This window comes from Paroedura picta, chromosome 3, assembly GCF_049243985.1.
Source record: "Paroedura picta isolate Pp20150507F chromosome 3, Ppicta_v3.0, whole genome shotgun sequence".
NCBI lineage: Eukaryota > Metazoa > Chordata > Lepidosauria > Squamata > Gekkonidae > Paroedura > Paroedura picta.
In genome coordinates this window covers 65397090-65413199 of record NC_135371.1, presented here as the reverse complement: position 1 = coordinate 65413199, position 16110 = coordinate 65397090, and the positions used below count along the sequence as shown (strand labels likewise).

Below are 16110 nucleotides of genomic sequence, written 5' to 3'. Positions count from 1 at the left end.
AATTAAGTATGTAAGCCTCTAGAAAAATAAAGTGGCAGGCAAGTTGATGATTATCTCCTGTGACCAATCTATATTTTTCTTAGAACTTGCTCCAGTAAGCTTTTTGAGTATGTTGTATTGTAAGAGCAGCTTTTGCCTCTAGAAAGCAACCAAGAGGTGGAAGTTCTTTGTGGAGCTATATGTCATTTGATTTGAAAACTAAGGACAACATGATTGTAAAAATCAGAGCATATAATATCAGCATGCTGAGTAAAGTGTTATAGATTATGCAGGAAGGTAATATGGAGCAAAGGGGGGGGGGTCAGCAGTAAGTACAATTGGCAGAAACCTCTGCCTCTCCCAGTTAAGGAACATAAGTGCCCTCAAGCCTAAGGAATATTTGCAAGAGCCACAGATATAAACTATGAATTCTTTCCTACAGCTTTAGTCTGCTGTTACAGTCTTCAGCTTTTGAGTTGCTGCCTCCAGTAGTGTTGCATACAGAAAGATGTATGTGGAGGAAGACACTGACCGATAGAATGTTTACATTTATTTATTTCAGTTTCATTCGTTTGTTATGTTTATTCGGTCAATTGACCCATATAAATGGTACATCTACACAAAACTGTAATAATAGAAATTAATAATCATGACAAAAATACAAAAATATTGCTACATAAAATATTAAAATAGTAAAATAATGTTAAAACAATGAATTGTTGGGAATAAAAATAATGTTATTGTGGGTAAGGGGAAAAAGGGATTATTTTATTTCAGTTAGTATTCCGCTACTCCCACACAGTGATTCATGGCAGGTAAAACAGTAAAAATCCCACTAAAACAATCTTTAAACGCCATTAAAACCACCTAGGCGGCAACTATCCCCTGCTCAAACAGACTCCTTAAAAATGCCTCGGCAGAGGGGTGGGGAAGACAGGGTAGCCGGATGGAAAAGGCTCGCTCTGGCAGGGACCCAGATGTACTTTGCTCTGGCCTCAAGAGCTCTGTCTTGCAGGCCCTGTGGAACTAAAGCTAGTTCTGTCAGGGTCCTCGTCTTTCCCGGGAGCTCCTTCCACTGGGTCAGGGCCAGAACCGAAAAGGCTTTGGCCCTGGTCGAGGCCAGGCGGAACCTCCCATGGGCCAGGGAGGTATATTTATACCTTGCTTTTCTCACTAGTCAGAACCCAAAACAGGGTTCTAACATCATTCTCCCTTCTACATTTATCATTGCAATAATGCTTTGAAGCCTGAGGTCACCCTTATCCATTCTAGAGCAGGAATTTAAGACAGGGTCTCCCAGATCAGATCCTACAGGAAAAATCTTGGGAAGAACTGGCAGAATGGATCTTTCCTCCAGCAGTCAGCTGCTTGTCCTGAAATCTTCTCTGAGGGTCAGTAGACCTTTGTTGACATAATATGCCAAAGTACAAAGGAGTGGCAGGTTCCCAAAGTACAAAGGGGTAGCAGCTTCAGCCTTGTGTACTGTGGCACATTTTGAACATAAGCATATTCAGCTCAAGCCATAAGGCATTGGGGAAGTAAATAAAAGATCTCCTCCTTGAAATTTTTCTGTGCAATCCAACATATAGTAAATGGAAAGTAGGTTCCATGTTGCTAGTGGGAACTGTATGTCAGTCTCCAACTGAAGAGATAAAAACCTTTATTGTTTGGAGAGTTCTATCTTATTCCATTTATTCATACTGAATAGATCACAGGATGGAAACATTAAAATAGCCTTTCAACACCAAAAAACAATCTAGCCAATCATGTGGTTTCTTAATAGATGATTTGGGAAGGTCATGTAGGGTTTAATAGCAGGTGGCCATAAATTAATTTCCCCCCAGCATTTCTTATTAAAGGGTATACTGCCTCTGTGCATGAAGGTTCGGTTGAAGTCCTGCTATTCCTATGACTGCCATCCTGTCTGTAAACTACCCAGTAGATCAGAGCTGTTTGTTACAAGAGACAGAGCTGATATAAATGTCACTTAGTTGGGCTGGATCAGGTGTGCCATAAAATGTAATGCAAGGTACTGGAGATACTTTAATGCTGATCATGACCCACACCCCTTCCTCAGCACCTCAGTACCCTTTGCTCAATATGTGCAGGAAGTTCTGCACAGCACAGAGAGCTGTTGCCTAGCAATCAAGGTGTGACAACCAGGGATTCTTGTGGCTCTTTAAAGACTAACACATTTCAGAAACTTTTTTTGAGCTGGAGCACAAAGTGCTGCATTCTGTTGCCATAGGTGTGGCAGCCAAAAGCCAAGGAGCATCAACCAAGGATCTAGCAAGCTCTGCCTTAAAGAAACAACTATGGTTAAGAGGCTTTAGGGAGGAGGATAATCCCACAGACAATCCCACACATCCCTCTATCAGAGTCCCAAATTCAGCCAGAAGCTTGAACCACAAGGGGAACTGCAGATCTCCGCAGGACCACAAGCAACCTTCAAGCACTGCCACTCTCCAAAGATGCCAGCTCCGCTTTAATTGCATTTGTAGACTTGTTTCTAGCTGGCACACAGCATTATCCAACCACCCGAAAAATTACTCGCCATGTGCAAGCGCACAGATACACATCCAATGCTTGCCTCTGCTGTGTGCACTTTTCTGAAGGGCTGCTCCTTTCCTTGACCTTTGCCTTATAGCCCCTCAACAGGCAGCACTTGTGTGTAAGGGGTACAGGCAGTGTGTGTGCATTTTGGCTTTGCCTCTTATTTAATCCTTTTTATGCTGCTGTGGGAGGGAGGCAGGAGAGGAATGACACATATTTGAGTAAGTGGGTTGGCAGGCTCTGGCTCACCCCACTCAGCAAACAACTTCTGCCCCTGACCTTTGGTATTCCACATGTCTAGTGGCCCTTACATTAAGATCAGGCTTTTCTTTCTCGTTGGACTACTGCGGATTGTGTGCCTATCCGAGCAAGATGTTCCATTCACATGCTTACACAGATGAGTATATTTTCTGGGTAGGCCAGCAACTTCCCACAGGTACCTTCCCTGGGCTTCTTGCAAATGAGAAGCCACTTGGCTAGGCGTAGGGAGGTGGGACCAAAGAGATTTCTGCCTGCTGCACATGAGCATCCAGCATTCTTTCCAGCAGCTCAGGTGCTAGACACTGGAGCCCAACATGTTATGATCAGAGGGGAGAGGGTGAGCCAACCAAACTAGTCCTCCTTGACACTTATGGTTGCCAGCTCCAGATTTGGCAAGCCATGGAGATCTGAGGGAAGGCTTGGGGAGAGGGATCCAGTGTTTGGGGGAAGAGAGGAAACATGCAGAGTACATAATACTCTAATATAGACCCTTGAGTATCACATTCAGGCATGTTCTCCTTCCGTTGCTTGCTAGCCGTAGAAGAGCCCTTAGTCTATATGTTTGACATATCTGCAGTAGTTCATGAGGAAATAACGGGAAATCTCCAGTCTATATAAAATAAGGCTTGTAATAAAGTATCGCCTGTAGAATATCCTGCTCTTGCTCTCCCACCTAACTCTAGAGAGGTGGCAGAAACTTTGAATCAGTGAACTGCTGGGTGTGAGCAAACAAACTGACACTTAATCCAGATGAGATAACAGTGCTGTGACAAGTGAGAGGGGACCCATGAGACTTGTGGTAAGGGGATTAGAGCTGGCTGGTCAATATGCTGTGGGGGAACACCCTCTGTGTCTCCCATTCCCATAGCCAACTCTATCCATCTACACCTGCATCCCTGCCTTATTTATTATATTTATATACCGCCCACCCCTGAGGCTCACCAGTTTACATAAAATAGGGAAACAATACAGATAACTCAGTAGTTATAAACAATAACAATACAGTGATAACAATATAATAGAATAGTAGAACAATGGTGAGAACATTAAACAGCATACTGATGGCCTCGTGAGTTGGACAAATTGGCATTGGTTTTCGTAGGAAGGAGGATTGGTGGCCAATGGAAGGTGATTAGTTCAGGTTGAACTGAACCAAATGCCTGGCGGAGAAGCTCCATTTTGCAGGCCCTGCAGAATTGTTCAAGTTCTGTTAGGGCCCTGATGAGAGCCCTCTGAGAGCTCATTCCACCAGGTGGGAGCCAGGATGGAGAAAGCTCTGGCCCTGGTTGAGGTCAAGCGAGCTTTCTTGGGGTCAGGAATCACCAGGCAGTTGGAGGAAGCAAAGTGTAAAGCTCTTTGAGGGTGTAGGCAGAAAGGCAGTGCCTCAGGTACACTGGTCCCAGGCCGTGTATGACCTTAAAGGTGATTACCAGAACCTTAAGCCTGATCTGGAATTCTACTGGAAGCCAATGCAGCTGTTGGAGAATGGGCTGAATGTGGAGCCTCCATGGTGTTGCTGTGAGGACCCTGGCCACTGCATTCTGGACCAGCTGTAGTTTCTGGATAAAGGTTAAGGGAAGGCCTGCATAGAGAGAATTGCAGAAGTCCAGTCTAGAGTGAATCACTGTGGGTAGGTGTTCAGGGGCCAAGAAGGGCACTTGCAATTTGGCTTGGAAAAGGTGATAGAATGCCAGCTGCGCTATTTTCATGACCTGAGCCTCCATTGAGAGGGAGGCATTGGGAATCACACCCAGGTTCCTGGCTAAGTGAGCCACTGATAGCTGCACTCCGTCCAGGTTGGGTAGGCTCGCTTCCTCAATTGGACCCTTCCTGCCCAGCCACAGGACCCCTCTGTCTTTGAAGGGTTGAGCTTCAGACAACTCTGCTTGAGCCACCTTGTCACTGCTTCTAGGCAGCTGGCTAATGTATTTGGGGGAGAATCAGGACAGCCATCCACCAGGAGGAAGAGCTGGGTGTCATCAGCATATTGGTGATAACCGAGCCCAAACTTCCGCACCAGTTGAGCAACATGTTGAATAGGATTGGAGAGAGAATTGCTCCCTGGGGGACTCCACATGCAAGCTGGTGATGGTTTGATGAACTCTCTTCTATTGCTACCCTCTGTCCGCAATCCCGGAGAAAGGAGATCAGCCACTGAAGGGCAGTCCTCTTAATCCTGGCATCGGCAAGGCGGTGAGCTAGACACTCATGGTCGACTGTATTGAATGCTGTGGAGAGGTCTAATAACACGAGCAGTGCCGACCCACCCTGGTCCAACTGGTGAGAGAGGTCATCCATCAGGGTGACTAGTGCTGTTTCTACCCCATGGCCAGGCCGGAAACCTGACTGGGATGGGACTTAAGACTGTATAAGGAGAATGTGCAGGAAGAGCGCTCAAAGAAAGTAAATTACTTTGGCTGGATGCAGTTGCAGGTGAAGGAAGGATTGGGAGGGGGGCAGAGAAGGCCCCAGACCAGGAAGCTGGGAGGGACAAGCAAGCTAGCATCCTCCTTCCCTGCCCTTTCTCTTCCTCACCCATTAGCATTGCCATTGGTGGAGGGGGGCAGTGGTAGCTCCCTCTTTTCCAGCTTGTCTGCTAAAATGGCAAATGAGATGGCGGTGAGGGGTGGTGGCTCTCCCTTCTCCCACACTATGCCAGCTCCCATTTCTCTTCCCCCATCTGCTTGGGTCATTCAGAGGTGCATGGCTGCTCCTGACTTCTAAATGGTGACTGAGATCTCACAGCTGAAATGTTGATCGTTAGGTAAAAGTTAATTATAGATAGGAGTTTCCTGCAAACCTGTAGATGGGTCTTCCAGGTCTGTAGAACAATTACTCTTTTTTGTACTTGGCCCCATTCTCTGCATCTACATGGGAGTCAAGTAGGATGTGCTTCATGTGGGGCTGTATTGGTATTGTCCCTAAAATGTCAGTTGGTGCGAAACATGGTGGTTTGCATGCTAACAAGAACCTGCTATGACAAACAGATAAGACCCTGCTTTATCAGCTATCAGTGTCCTTTATTCCTTGATTGTATTTTCAAACATTTATCAGTTTATTTCAGGATGTAAATGAAGCTGAGAAAGTGAGAAAGAAGAGCAGTGGGAGGCTGTGTTGTGCTTGCATGCTGTTGCAGGGTTCAATATTTTAGCAACTTCTTAGATTGTGTTGCAACAGTAAAAAGTACTTTCTGCGCACTGAAGCCTAAGGAATTTGCTCATTTTAGTAATGTGTGTTCATTTTGGCTCCCATAGAAGTCTGTTTCCTAGTAATTGTTTGCATTACTATTCTGCATTTTGATTTTAATGTATTAGGGAGTGGAAAGAGAAGTTCTCCAGAAGAACAAGTGGATGATTGTGAGAATTTACTGGGGGTGCACTTTGGGAATCCCATCTGAACCCTGAAAATGGCCCCTCCATGATCGTCTGAGAAACTCTTGGAGGTTGATTCCCTGGCCAGATTCTTTCCTTCCATAAGTGTCTTGCTTCTAGATCAGCTTTTTAAGGATTCCCTGCACATAAATTAAATCTCTAGGGAAAAGAAGGGGGGATTTATAACAGACCAACATTTACCAAGCAGCAGTTGCAGCACAGCCTGCAACAATCACTATGCCATATAGACAAAAAGCTGATACTTGAATTTGTTCAGATGAAGTATGTGAAATGATGGTTTTGCAAAACGGAAGGGGGAAAGATTTAAAGTATGGTCAGGGACTGGTCTTTGTTGTTGGTTAAGACAATGTTTCTTTGTGCTTCAATATATGAAGCTGAAGTTCAGTGTTGGAATGCCAAGAATGCCAGAGTAGGAAAAGCCTGGCCTTTAGCAAGGCATGTCCAATGAGGGTTCATGATTCTCCATATACAACTAGTGCGCTTAATGAGAAAATACTGCTTTGATGGTCTTGGAAGCCTTAAAAAAACATAATGATGTTGTTTAGAAACTGTAGTTATCTCTTTGGGAAAATGTTAGGGCACCCACCCACATAGACACCGACAAAATTAATTTACAAGTTCAGGGAATACTCATTTTAATGAGGAAAGTCAGTGTTGACTGTGAGCTGAGCATCATTGTTTCTTGAGTTTTCTTGGGGTATGAGAATGTTGTGTACTGTGGTTTGCTTTTTATGTCTGAGGTGGATATGAGCAATACATAGGCTAGAGGGGGAATCTCTCCGTTGTCTAAAATAGATCAAAGTTCTTAAATTAGGTGGTCAATTACCACTGCTTGGATTGTTGGATATGAAAATTAAAATTAAAAGCCAGCATGCTTATTTGCTGACCTTTCTTATGGTAAATGCTTAGGCAAATTTACCTGAGGTCTGAGATTCGCTAGTTTTGGAGTGTTTTATACAGCTTGGTCATGCAGCTCTTTCCTGTAAAACCAAGTCTTGGAAATGAAGAGAAAACCAAACTATTTTTACTGTGACACCAGTCAGGCTTGGCGTAGTTTATTTTAGACTTCTGGAGACTGTCTGGCTTCTGCCTTCCCCCTTCTATTCTCATCTTGTGTTATAATAATCTTATTTTGGAATAGAGTGGGGTTGGTAAGTCCTAGAGAAGCATAATAATCAGCAAAATGTTTTTGTTGCAATAGTTCTGTAAGGATGCTGATTTTGGAAATGCCTGTTTTGTTTGAGAGGCCATAGTTATTCCACTTGAGAGCATTCATAGGTCTTGTCTGATATTGTGCTTTTTTTGGTTTGCTTATTGTTGGTTTATTTTGCTACTAGATACTTGGCACTGGGCTAAGCTGTCTCATTTCTTTCTTCCCCGCCCCTCCTAAGCATGTGGCAACAGTATGACTCTAAACTACCTTTTTCAAATTTTTGACCATGGAGGAGTCCCTGAAATAATTTTTCAGGCTTCGAGGATCCCTAGAAGTGTTGTCAGCTGGGCCACACACCCTGGAAGTGTCATGTCACCGGAAGTGACATCACTGCTTGCATTAACAGGCAGGCTTGAGGAGGACTGAAGGGGGAGAGACAGGAGGCAGTTTAAGTCAGGAGTAGGCAGGTGCAGAGACCATGACAGAACTCACTCATGCTGAGGAGGGAGAGCAACAGAAGTGGCCAATTCCCTAGCTTGTTCGTGAGTCCTTTAGCAGGAAGGGGAAAGGCTACAGACCCCCAGGGATCCATTGACCCCTACCTGGAAATCCCTGCCCTAGTTGGTAGCAGTTGTGCTATTAATAAAGAGCAAACTAGAACCATGTGGAGAAAGCTTCAAAAAGATACTTGTTCTAGTGCAAAGCTTTTTGCCCTGTTTATTATTGAGCTAATACATAATACGAGAAAGCAGCCTTCCAAGATGATAAACAAAATAACTATACAAACTCAGTCTTTTCTTATCAAGTTAGTCAGTATGCTGAAGTGCTCATCAGAAAGGTATTTCCTGATGTTTCAGCCAAATACTTTTATCTGTATGCCAAGCAAATGGCTTCTTGAGACAAACCTGACATCTGAATTCATTAATGCATTTGAACTTTTTGTGTTCTCTCTGAGGTACTGGACATCTTGGTTGGGTGATTCCTACCATTCACTTGGGGAGATAGGAACAAACTTTCTTCTTAACTTCTAAATGGTAGTCACCCTGCCTTCAGTTTTCTTCCTGCCTCAATAGGAAGAGCAGCTAGGTAGAAGGCTCTAGTTCTCAGTTTTCCTTTACTACTTTCCCCTTTGTTCCCTTCTGCCAGTCCTTTCCTATTTCTCTCTCCTTCCCTTGCTTCCCCCTTACTGCTTCCTAGCTGAAAGCTAGCAGCCTGTTGTTAGGAAGACAATATTTCAGATTGCAGCTTCTTACTGCAGCGGCCATTTTTACTCCAGCCGAGAGTGATCTTTTCAGACGTTGCTAGCAGGGCTGAGAAGGCTCATGAGGATGGATTCCTCTCTGATGCTGGCCTGGAGGCACAAATAGGTATTGGTATACAAAATTAAAATGCAAACATTACAGTAAGTGTGCACAATATAACACTTAAAAAAATCAACTTATATCACGCTGTATTGCACAAATTCAAAACATTTTGAAACATGGATAAATGACCAAATAACCAAATGCATTTAAACCCCCCGTGGGGTCTTCTTCAGTTGTCTAATACAGTGGTCCCCAATCTTTTTATTACCAGGGACCAGTCAATGCTTGACAATTTTACAGAGGCCTGGGGGGGGTAGTCTTTTGCCGAGGGACCTGAGCCTCTGCTCCACTTGCTTTCCCGCCGCCCGCTGGGGGGTGCTGCCAGCGGCAGCTCCGCAGAGCCACGCCAAGGGGGAGCCCCAGCCATGGCGGCTGCTGGAGAGCACCAAAGGTGAGCCGGCGGCAGAGTGGCAGGGTAGCCCCCGAGGCAGCAGTTGGGGAGGAGGACAAGGAGGAGAGAAGGACAAGGAGGAGCCACGGCCCGGTACCGATTGATCCACGGACTGGTAGTTGGGGGACTGCTGGTCTAATATTTAAATGCACATATGATGTAATGGGGACTATAAGGTGAAAAATATCCAAATATATATCTTGGAGCCTTCAAATTAAAATATTTATTCTTAAAAATGCCACCCTTGTAGAAGCCCTCTCTGTGCCTGAGTGTATTATCATGTGTCCAATTGGAACAGAATGCTGTAGCCTGGTGACTATCAGGTGCAGACACTCCGTTGGTTACTTTTCAGTTACCAAGTTCATTTCAAGGTTCTGCTTATGAAGAGCAGCAGAAGAAGAAGAGTTGGTTTTTATATGCCACTTTTCTCTATCAAGAGTCTCAAAGTGGCTTACATTCGCCTTCCCTTTCCTCTCCCCACAACAGACACCCTGTGAGGTAAGTGAGGCTGAGAGAGCCCTGATATCACTGCTCAGTCAGAACAGCTCAGTCATTGCTGTGGTGAGCCCATGGTCTTCCAGCTGGCTGCATGTGGGGAGTGTGGAATCCAATCCAGCTCGTCGGATTAGAAGCTTCCACTCCTAACCGTTATACCAAGGTGGCTATACCCAAGCTCTTAAATAGCCTTGAACCTATATATCTGCAGGACTACCTTTCCGGCTGTGCCCTGCCATTAGAGATTTTGCTCATCTGAGGAAAACCTTCTGAAGGCTGCATCCTGCAAGTGGGTAAAATCAGTAACTGCTTGTATATATACATTGTCTGTGGTGGTCAGAAAAGCCCCATGCTTAATGGAAAACAGAAATGCTCAGGGTAGCAGTTCTTAGAAGACCCACTATACAAGTATGATCATGAGAGAAAAAAAGAAAACCAGTCTACAGGAAATAGGACTGCAGTCCTGCAAACAAATTTTTTTTTTTTTAAGTCAGGAAGGATCACACCAACAGGGCAAGAGTTATACCTCTGTAAGTTCACTGAAGTCAGTGGGCACACAAGCCCTGATGTACCCCGCTACTCACCTCCCTCCAGTCTGATGAAACACCATTGACAACAACTCTTTGAGTGGTTCTCTAACCAATCCACCTAACTATCTGAAAATCCAGATTGCAGTCTTTCAATTTATCCATCAGAACATCATGGGGAACCTTGTCAAAAGCTTTACTAAAATCCAAGTAAACTACATCAACTGAATTTCCACGATCCAGCAAACCTGTTACTTGGTCAAAAAAGGAAACCAGGTTGGTCTAACAGGACCTGTTGGAGACAAATCCATGCTGACTTCCTTGGATCACCAAATTGTCCTGCAGATGTTTACAGATCGCTCCCTTTAATATCTGCTCCATTATCTTCCCCAGCATTATCTTTTTACCAGCATCTTTCAGAAATGTGTAGTTCAGAGCAGGTAAAAGCTGTGCCAGTGTGCTGAGTGTGCAGAATGAACTATCCTCTCTGTGTACTGCAGTTTCTTCACAACTGAATTTTATTCCTTCTCCTCCTCTTACACTCCCCAAAAGAACATTTCCCACAACTGGCTTCCACTATCAGCTGTGTTATTTGTTTTCCAGTAAACATACTGATGAGGCCTGCCAGATGTGAAACAAGTTCACAGAACACAGGGCAAGTAAAGATTTTAAATGTGTCCTGCCAACTCTGCCAAAATCATTGTGTGTGCATGTCTCTCTCTCTATATATATACTGTATATGAATAAATATTCTGTAGTGGTATTCATGGACCACATGACAGCACAGTGACCAACAACTTAAGCAGCTGCACCTTGGAAATCAAAAGCAGAAGACGGGAAGCTTGCTATAAACCTCATCCAGGGATGTATATCCTCCTGTTCCAAATTCCTTGTAAAAGTGAGAATGGATTGAAAAAGTGGTTGCACAAGCCAGATCAGAGATGGTTTAAAAACATCACTCCCAAATGTGTTGTGACTGATAAGCACATCTGCTTGTCTCCACCTGCTGCCTACATTCCATACATTCTCATTTTTCTCAAACCTTTTTTCTTCTGGCAAAGAAACAGAAGCTTATCTGTTGCAGCAGAGATTTCAAGGGAAACAAACAGGATCTGCTATGAAGAAAATGCCTAAGCAGGGAAATGGAGGATATTTTCCATCAGGATGGAGCCGCTATTATTTAATGTTGTATCTTTGCAAGGCTACAACCAACTATCTGATCTTTTGATGCTCCTGCCAGGAAGCATGCTACACTTTTATGGCATCTCTCTACACATATTTTCTTATACATCTTTTTAGAAATAGCCCAACCTACTACGTTATTTACAAAAACACCTTTTCTCTTCTCTGCTGGTACAAAGCACAAGTTGACCTTGGCCACATTGCTTATAGGCCCAATTCCTTTTCAATTTGCTGCCAGTATAAATTCTAAATCCATGATCACTGAGTTTCATAAGGAGTTGGCATTCAGGAATCCTAAAGGCAAAAGTGCTGAGCAACTAGGTTTCTTTTACAATTGCAGTAAACCCTGAAAGAGAAAAGCAGCATACATATTCTGATTACTTTTATAAAGTTATCAATGTGTTCACTGGATCTGTACCAGCTATAATCACAATGACTACTTCCTTTTCTATTCTGCCCCAGTGTGTACAGTGATACACTTCCTTTCCTTCCACAGGACTACATCATTGTGACCAGTATTTGAACAATGAAGAAAGTGAACAGGAAGAAAATAATTTCATTTGAAATGTGGTGTTGACAGAGAGTTTTATGGATACCATGGACCACCAAAAAGACATACAAGTGAGTTCTAGATCAAATCTAGCCTGAACTGTCCCTAAAGCTAAAACGACTAAATTGAAATTATTGTACTTGGTCACATTATGAGACGAGTTAATGTTCTGATTGAAGACAGGGCACCTTTCTCATTAAATGGACACTTTCTTAATCTCAGTAGGTCCACCCAACAAGGGACAGAAAATGCCTGGAGTAGATGGAACTATGACTCTGAGACGATTAATCTCACATGGTTGCTGAACTAGCAAAACCAAGGCACCACCTGGGATCACAGCTCACACCGTTCATAGTACTGCAACTAACACAGCATTGGATGCTGAAACTTCCATTGAGGAAATGTGTAAGAAGTCTGCATGGTCATCTATAGACCTTTTGGCAGATGCTAAAATGTGCATATCCTTGCCTCAGCTGATGCATTTTTCAGAAAGAGGGTATTACTGCAAGTGGATTGATTTTCTCACTGGGAGTACTACAGCTTTTGGAAGTCTCATGTCAAGATGCCTTACCCATCACAGTGAGAAGGGAACGTTGGCACTTACCATGAGGGTTCCTTCCACTTTGAAGTAGGAAAGGCATCTTGTCCCACCCTAATTTAAAGGGCAGGGAGATGTTATGTTTGTTCAATAATGCCTCCAAGTCAGATTCCAAAATCTGTTTATTAACTGAGTTGTAAGGGAGGGTGGTATATAAATGCAAATAAATAAAATAAATTATTGTTTTCTTTTCTAATATATTTCTGTTTCCTAAAATGTTGAGCGGTTTACTTAGCGTTTTAGCATAGATACTGCTTTTGGAAAAAGTGAGTCACTCTGTCCGGGAGAGCTGCCTCCTTGACGGGACCGAAGGGAATCACCTCTGAAAAGATGTGCTGCTTCCTCAGAGCAGGAGCAGCCCTCAGGGTAAGTCCCAGTGGCCCTTTCTCCCTCAACGCTGGTCCCAGCAGAGGTGCCAGTGCCTTGTTGCTTGGGCAAGACCAGGCCACAGATGTTCTGATGTTCTGCTTTCAGCTCATGTGCTGGTGATTTCTTGCCTCTGGTTTATCTGATTGACTTTCATTAAACACTGTGTTCGATGTCTGTGCCAGACGTCACTCCTTATTCACTTGAGGATACTCACCCTTTCTTCTGTGAGAAAGGTAGCAGCAACAGCAGGAGAAGAGCTGGTTCTTATATGCTGCTTTTCCCTACCCAAAGGAGGCTCAAAGCGACTTACCGTTGCCTTCCCTTTCCTCTCCCTACAACAGACGCCCTGTGAAGTAGGTGAGGCTGAGAAAGCCCTGATATCACTGCTCGGTCAGAACAGCTCTATGAGTGCTGTGGCGAGCCCAAGGTCACCCAGCTGGCTGCATGTGGGGGAGCATGGAATCAAACCCAGCTCGCCAGATTAAAGGTCCATGCTCCTAACCACTACACCAAGCTGGCTCATTGGGCTTGTAATTTATTTACTCATTGTGTCTATACTTTAGCTCCATACATTCCACATTCCACAACAGAAGTCCGCACCCCTAACCATTTCACCAAGCACACATGGTTATGAATCCTTCCTTTGAGGGAAAAGGTGTGTGAATGTTAATGTTAATGGGGTGGGGTGGGGTGGGGTGCGCGCGCACACACACAAAAATTATTCTTCAGGTTTGGGTATATTGAACCCCAAAAATATTGGTATTTCATGATGTTCCCGAATCCCAATATTGGTATGGTATTCAGAATTGGTAAATATTTGGGAATCCTGGTTTGAGGGGGGCTCCATTATACCATTATAGTCAATGGTCCAACATCTTCCACTGTTTCCAGTGCGTGGGGGAGATGATGTTTGAAGCTTTCATGGTCACTTTAAATGCCTTCTCTAAGCTAGCCCACAAGTGAAACTGCTCCAAGTGCCGAGTTCACCTGGAAGGCATTTAAAGGGACTTTAAATGTCCTTTAACTTCACTATTTGGTGGTCTTTAGTGATTTTTCAGGCTTGGCCATTTCCAATAACTGATATTCAGCTCCAGTCTATATCTTGAGGGACTATATCTCTGAGTATGTCCCCCAAAGAGCTCTTCACTCAGGAAATGCTAACCTGCTAGTGGTTCCCGACCCCAAAGAAGTGCGGCTGGCTCCAGCCTGATGGAATAAGCTGCCAACAGAGATTCAGGCCCTTTTGGACCTGAATTTTAATAGGCATGTAAAACAGTGTTCTTCCACCAGATGGATGGTTGAGGCCAGGGCCAACACTTGGGAATAGGGTTGTGTGCGGTGGCATCCGAATTGGTCGTTCCAGGCTGACACAGCCAGCGCCGCAGCATGGCGCTGGCTGTGTCGGTCTGGAACAGCTAATTTGGCCGCCGCCACGCACAACACTACTTGGGAACATCAATGAATGGGCCCTCATGCCTGTACCTTATCCCGTCCATCTGAACCTGGGGCCTGTAGTTTAATCTGGATCCAGGTTCAGGCCGAGCCTTTGTGATGGAGTGGTTTTGCCTCACTTTTAAGGTTTTGTAAGCAATTTGTAATGGTCTTTTATATTTTAAAGAATATTTATGTTTGATTTTAATAATCTTAGCTGCCCTGGGACTATTGTTGAAGAGGGCGAGCCTAAAAATCTCAAAAATAAACTAAATGAAAATAAATAATCCTGCTAAAATAATACCTGGGAAATTCTAATAAAGTATTTTCCAGATTATTTTATTTTGGGGGGGAGTCCAGATTTAGACGAATGCACACTCCTTGTTAGCATTCACAAACATGTAGAGGTTTGTTCTGTGCAAGTGCTGAGCCCTTGTGTATGACTGCACAAAGAATTGTTTAAAAGACATTGGTTCCAATAGGCAATGGGTCTTTTTCTTTAAGTGCTTTGAGACAGAGTTGATGTTATATGGGCCAATTCTAATAGCTTGTAAATGTTGATAAAATCAAAGGAAAATAACTTAGAACTGGGACTGGGAAAGTGCTGTCAAAATCATCCTTAAGTTGCCAGTGATTCTAGCTCAAAGGATTAAGCTTACACTGCAACCCCTGATTGTTCAGTTGAACTTCTGATTTCAGAGCACTATAACTATGAATATCAAATATTCTCCTCCAGAGTCGGAAGACATCTTGGTTGTTTTCATTTCTCCTTACAGAGAGGCAGGCTCACATTTTTCCTTTTCTGCTTCCTGTGTGGGCGTGCCTCTCTGTCCCAGTTCTTTCCTGCCTCTAGATCAGGGAGAGCACATTCTTCTAGCCCTGCTAGCAGGGTTTAGAAAAAGTCTTATCTTTCTATCTTTTCTTTTCTTCACCCCTCCCTACTTGCAGCAGCTTTGGGGTGAGTTGTTTTTTTGCATTCATGGCTCACTGCGTTGATTCGGACCCCTCTCCCCCCCTCCTTCAGTCCCTCCCGGCTTAAAAGAGCAGGACGGCATGGCAACAGACAAAGAGGCTGAAGACTTTTTGTCTGAAGAAGACATCGCCACATATGTTTTGGAGGGCCAAATGAGCCTCCTGGGCCAGTGGGTGCAGCTGAGAAGAACCCCCCCGCCCCGCATCTGGTTGGAGCAGGAGCCACAAGGCGTGAAGAGTGCACCAAAAAGGCACTCATGGCTGAGGAAAGCTTCTCTTACACAGAGGCTCAAGAGGGCGACAGCCGTGCTGCCGCCAGAGCAGAGGCTTCAGAGCCCATCGGCTCCATGGATCCGGGAGAAGGCACCTCCAGTCAGGACACAGTAAGGCCCCACAGGCAATCTATGTTAAATAAGGATTTTTTGAGTCTATTAACTGCTCAATTGTAAACCAATTACGTCCAATTTGGAGAGCAATGGGAGATAGGTGCAGGGATCCCTCTGATTCCTCTCTCCCCCCCCCCCTCACAGGGAGGAGGAAAAATCAAGGGCTTATGGCTCTGACGCTTCCCATCCCAGGCATTTTTGGCCAACTAAAGCTGTCAGGAAAAGAAATTTCCCCCAAGGGAGGGGGAGATACAACATGAATCTGACTCTGAATCCAATGCTACCGCTGAACAAGATAGAGTTTCTCACACAGGAGGAACTGGAAGTAGATAGAGAGCTGCCTGAACCCTCTAAGAGGTTTTTAAAGATGGAGGATGATTTTGTTTTATTGGCTAAAACCCTGGCTGCCTTGGATTTCACAACTGACCCCTCAAGAAGACCTGGAAGAAGGTCTTAGTAAACCAAAAAGGCCCATTAGAAAACCAGTTATTCCCTCCTGTTGATGTT

At 44.3% G+C, this 16110-nt stretch overlaps 1 protein-coding gene across 3 annotated transcripts in view; it reads left to right on the top strand.

The window, feature by feature from the left end:
* DAG1 (dystroglycan 1) overlaps nucleotides 1–16110 on the top strand; it is a 128500-nt gene that overhangs the window by 37886 nt on the left and 74504 nt on the right. The window contains exon 2 of one of the 3 annotated variants that reach the window (XM_077326102.1): nucleotides 11794–11918. The exons of the other annotated variants lie outside the window; for them this stretch is intronic. The gene's annotated coding sequence lies outside the window, so the exon portion shown is untranslated. The remainder of the gene's footprint in view (nucleotides 1–11793; nucleotides 11919–16110) is intronic. 3 annotated transcript variants of the gene reach the window in all.